Here is a 5428-nt window from a genome sequence, read left to right on the forward strand (position 1 = left end):
ATACGTATATATATTTGTATATGTTAAATATTTCCGAGGAAAAATGCATTACCCAGTGTAGGTATCATTCATGCAGACAGTATAACATAGGCATGTTTTTCACGTCACTGCAAGCTGAAGTCAGATACTTTTGAAGTAGTGCTCAGAATATGCACATTGAGGAGTCATGCCTAGATCCGGTGTTCAGCAGTCAATGCCATGCTTCCTCTACCCAAGCTATTGTGCAGATAGCATTCTTGTTTAAAGTGTTTGCCTTCTACATCAAACAATGTGAAAACACACTATAACAGCGTTAGCTCTGTGAATTTGGAGGTAGGTGACATTGTCCAATGGGCAGTGTCAATCGATAAGAAGAGAAAGGATTGCTTTTGAGTTGGCTCTACGTGCTCAGACTGTGTGAGAGTGACAGGTTGAACCATCAGGGGCTGAATAAGACCAGCATCTGGCATCGCCTCTTCCTCCCCTCCGGCCATGTACAGACAGCAAGATTCTCCAGGGTATTACTTCCTGACTGGGTGGCCAGTGTGGCTCGACACTTTGGTTCCTGTAAAATACAAAAATATGTGAAGGAACATGTCAGTGATAGTGTCAACAATTTTCTATTCAACAGACTACATCAGCAATTGTATATAATGTCTGGTCTTAAGGTGCCCTCATATTATACTTTTTAAAAAAATATATTGTACACATTTTCTTGCCATGACTGCCCCCATGACTGCTTTAGACCATCAAAACATCCATCTTACATTGTCCATAAAGTCATGGGCCATTTCACCATCCTAGGGATGGAACTGACATACTGCCATGATTACTGTCTGCAACAAGACACATGGGTAGGATGCCATAATGTGATGGAACTGTACTATGATTCATGTGGATTGTGGAGTGGAAAATATCATGCATATCATGAAGAGGACATTGGTCCTTGGAGCCAGAGTAGTGGCTTTTTTAGATAATGTGTCGTACCCCCAGGTATCAGCTAATGGGAATCCTGATAAATAAAACCTCTCTCTTTCTCTCACTCCCTCTCTCCCCCTCTCTCCCTCTCCCTCTCTCCCCTCTCCCTCTCTCTCTGTCTGTGTGTCTATGTGTCTTACTGTGTCTCTCTGTGTCTGTCTGTCTATCTCTCCTCTTTCTCTCTCTCAATCTATAGAGCCATTTTTATTTACAAGCAATCGTCAAGTGTTCCAATGATGCACTCATCCTGCAACAAAAGCTATGTAGCAGGAAAGCTAATGCTGATGTCGGGACATTGACAAACTTAACAATGAGTGAGTGATGACCATGACAAACACGCAAGACTGATGGTTATAGCTATGTTCAACAAATATTATACTTCTGGCTTTATCTAGCTCTATTTGCGATATTTTACCTTGCCTCGCTAGCTTGCTAACTGGCTAGGTAATCAATCCCCTGTGAAGTAACAGCGCCGGAGAAGATGGCTGCCGCTTTACAGCCCTCTAACCAATTGTACTATTATGTGTGTTTTTCCGCGTTATTTGTAATTTATTTTGTACATAATGTTTCTGCCATCGTCTCTTATAAACAAAAAGAGCTTCTGGATATCAGGACAGCGATTACTCGCCGTATTGGGCCGAAGATTTTTTCTTCAACGAGGCGGCGCGAAGGATATCATACAGACACCCGACAAGGCCCAAATCCCCGTCATTCGGCGTGAGGAAGAGAGCGGAGATTGCAGGACGTAGATCGGGGTGCCTAGGATCCGACGGCGGCGAGTAAACTGCCTCTTCCATCAATCCTATTAGCAACGTTCAATCTTTTTGAAAATAAAGTGGACGATTTAAGATTCGGTTATCCCTACCAACGTGGGACATTAAAAACTTCGCAATATCTTATTTTTCACGTAGTGGCTGAACAGCGACAATGATAACATTCAGCTAGCAGGCTATACGCTACATCGGCAGGACAGAACGCTGACTCGGTAAGACAAGGAGTGGCGGTCTGTGTATATTTGTAAACAACAGCTGGTGCACAAATCAAATACTAAGGAAGTCTCGAAGTTTTGCTCAGCCTGAGGTAGATTATCTTATGATAAGCTGTAGACCAAGCACTATTTACCAAGAGAGTTTTCATCTATATTTTTCATAGCTGTCTATTTACCACCACAAACCAATGCTGGCATTAAGATTGCACTGAATGAGTGTCGGCCATGTTAATCAACAGGAAAACGCTCATCCAGATACAGCGCTCCTAGTGGCCGGGGACTTTAATGCAGGGAAACTTAAATCCGTTCTACCTAATTTCTACCAGCATGTTAAATGTGCAACCAGAGGAAAAAAACGCTAGACCACCTTTACTCCACACACAGAGACGCATACAAAGCTCTCCCCTCGCCCTCCATTTGTCAAATCTGACCATAACTCTATCCTCCTGATTCCTGCCAATAAGCAAAAACTAAAGCAGGAAGCATCAGTGACTCGGTTAATAAAAAAGTGGTCAGATGACGCAGATGCTAAGCTACAGGACTGTTTTGCTAGCACAGACTGGAACATGTTCGGGATTCTTCAGACAGCATTGAGGAGTACACCACATCAGTCACTGGCTTCATCAATAAGTGCATCGAGATGATGTCGTCCCCACAGTACCGTGACGTACATACCCCAACCAGAAAGCCATGGATTCAGGAAACATCAGCACTGAGCTAAAGGGTGAGAGCTGCCGCTTTTCAAGGAACGGGACTCTAACCCGGACGCTTATAAGAAATCCCGCTATGACCTCCCCGAACCATCGGGAAACAGGCAAAGAGTCAATACAGGTCTAAGATTGAATCATACTACACTGGCTCTGACGCTTCTTCGGATGTGGCAGGGCTTGAAAACTATTACAGACTACAAAGGGAAGCCAGCCGCGAGCTGCCCAGTGACACAAGCCTACCAGACGAGCTAAACCACTTCTATGCTCGCCCGAGGCAAGCAACACTGAAGCATGCAAAGGAGCACCAGCTGTTCCGGATGACTATGTGAACACGCTCTCCGTAGCGGCGATGTGAGTAAGACTTTAAGCAGTCAACATTCACAAGGCCGCAGGGCCAGACGGATTACCAGGACGTGTACTCCGAGCATGTGCTGACCAACTGGCAAGTGTCTTCACTGACATTTTCAACATGTCCCTGACTGAGTCTGTTATACCAACATGTTTCAAGCAGACCACCATAGTCCCCCGTGCCCAAGGACTCTAAGATAACCTGCCTAAATGACTACCGACCCGTAGCACTGACGTCTGACAGCCATGAAGTGCTTTGAAAGGCTGGTCTGGCTCACATCAACAGCATTTATCCCAGAAACCCTAGACCCACTCCAATTTGCATACCGCCCCAACAGATCCAGATGATGCAATCTCTATCGCACTCCACACTGCCCTTTCCCACCTGGACAAGAGGAACACCTACGTGAAAATGCTATTCATTGACTACAGCTCAGCATTCAACACCATTAGTGACCCTCTAAGCTCATCACTAAGCTAAGGATCCTGGGACTAAACACCTCCCTCTGCAACTGGATCCTGGACTTCTGACGGGCCGCCCCAGGTGGTAAGGGTAAGTAACTAACACATCTGCCACACTGATCCTCAACACGGGGGCCCCTCAGGGGGTGCGTGCTCAGTCCCCTCCTGTACTCTCTGTTCACCCATGACTGCATGGCCAGAGCACGACTCCAACACCATCGTTAAGTTTGCCGACGACACAACAGTGGTAGGCCTGATCACCGACAACGATGAGACAGCCTATAGGAGAGGTCAGAGATCTGCCGTGTGGTGCCAGGACAACAACCTCTCCCCTCAACTGACCAAGACAAAGGAGATGATTGTGGACTACAGGAAAAAAAAGAGGACTGAGCACGCCCCCATTCTCATCCGACGGGGCTGTAGTGGAACAGGTTGAGAGCTTCAAGTTCCTTGGTGTCCACATCACCACCGAACTATCATGGTCCAAACACACCAAGACAGTGCGTGAAGAGGGCACGACAAAGCCTATTCCCCCTCAGGAGACTAAAAAGATTTGGCATGGGTCCTCAGATCCTCAAAATTCTACAGCTGCACCATCGAGAGCATCCTGACTGGATGCTCGCCCGGTATGGCAACTGCTTGGCCTCCGACCGCAAGGCACTACAGAGGGTAGTGCGTACGGCCCAGTACATCACTGGGGCAGCTTCCTGCCATCCAGGACCTCTATACCAGGCGGTGTCAGAGGATGCCCTCAAAATTGTCAAAGACTCCAGCCACCCTAGTCATAGACTGTTCTCTCTGCTACCGCACGGCAAGCGGTACCGGAGTGCCAAGTCTAGGTCCAAAGACTTCTCAACAGCTTCTACCCCCAAGCCATAAGACTCCTGAACAGCTAATCATGGCTACCCGGACTATTTTGATCCCCCACCCCATCCTTTTTTACGCTGCTGCTACTCTGTTAAGTATTTATGCATAGTCACTTTAACTCTACCCAAATGTACATATTACCTCAACTACCTCAACTAGCCGGTGCCCCCTACATTGACTCTCAAACGGTACCCCCCTGTATATATAGCCTCCCTACTGTCACTTTATTTTACTTCTGCTCTTTTTTTTCTCAACACTTTTTTGTGGTTGTTTTATTTTACTTTTTTGTTTAAAATAAATGCACTGTTGGTTAAGGGCTGTAAGTAAGCATTTCACTATAATGTCTGCACCTGTTGTATTCGGCGCATCTGGCCACTTGATTTGATTTGATCTGCGATGTTGTAGATGATAACATCTGATTACGTGTTTGTTAACAGAACGAGTTGCATTTGAATTCGGAGGATTCTGTATCCACTCCCATGCAAACAAAGCCGTTTCTGATTCAGAACTGTGCGTGCAACTTGGCAGGGATATAGGTCTATATACTGTATCTCTCTACTCCAGAGTATTCTCCATTTCACAACCTGTGGAGCAAACCAGCCTTTCTTCATTGGAATGTATTCACTCAAATGAGTTTGTTACACAAAGAGGAGTTCTTGGTCCTTCTCACCTTTGGTTTCCTGCTTTGATGTTCTAGTGTACCCAGTTGTAACATCTACCAGATTGTCTATTTCAGTATTGGATGGTTTTGTACCTAGTCGTGTTTGAAAGAACCCTTGTATATTAGTGAGCCTGAACATATGTCGAGTGACAAGTTTTTATTGAAGTGAAGAATGAAATAAAAGAGATGACCTTGGCTGCACAATGGTTCCCTCTGTGTCTTCACTCGGCAGCTGAAGTAGAGGAGTGTCTAGGGAAAAAAACAGAACTCATAGGTTTTCTTTGTCACTTGCTCTTTCTTTCATACACTGAATGACCTTTTGTGTGTCTGGACAAGATATTGTGTTTAAAGAGAGGTATAATTTTACCAACAAGCGTCAAGTATCAATTAGGTTATCTACAGATCTGATCTAATGTATTTGGTTTAGAAAGAGGA

Source organism: Coregonus clupeaformis, unplaced genomic scaffold, assembly GCF_020615455.1.
Source record: "Coregonus clupeaformis isolate EN_2021a unplaced genomic scaffold, ASM2061545v1 scaf1611, whole genome shotgun sequence".
NCBI classification, from domain to species: Eukaryota; Metazoa; Chordata; class Actinopteri; order Salmoniformes; family Salmonidae; genus Coregonus; species Coregonus clupeaformis.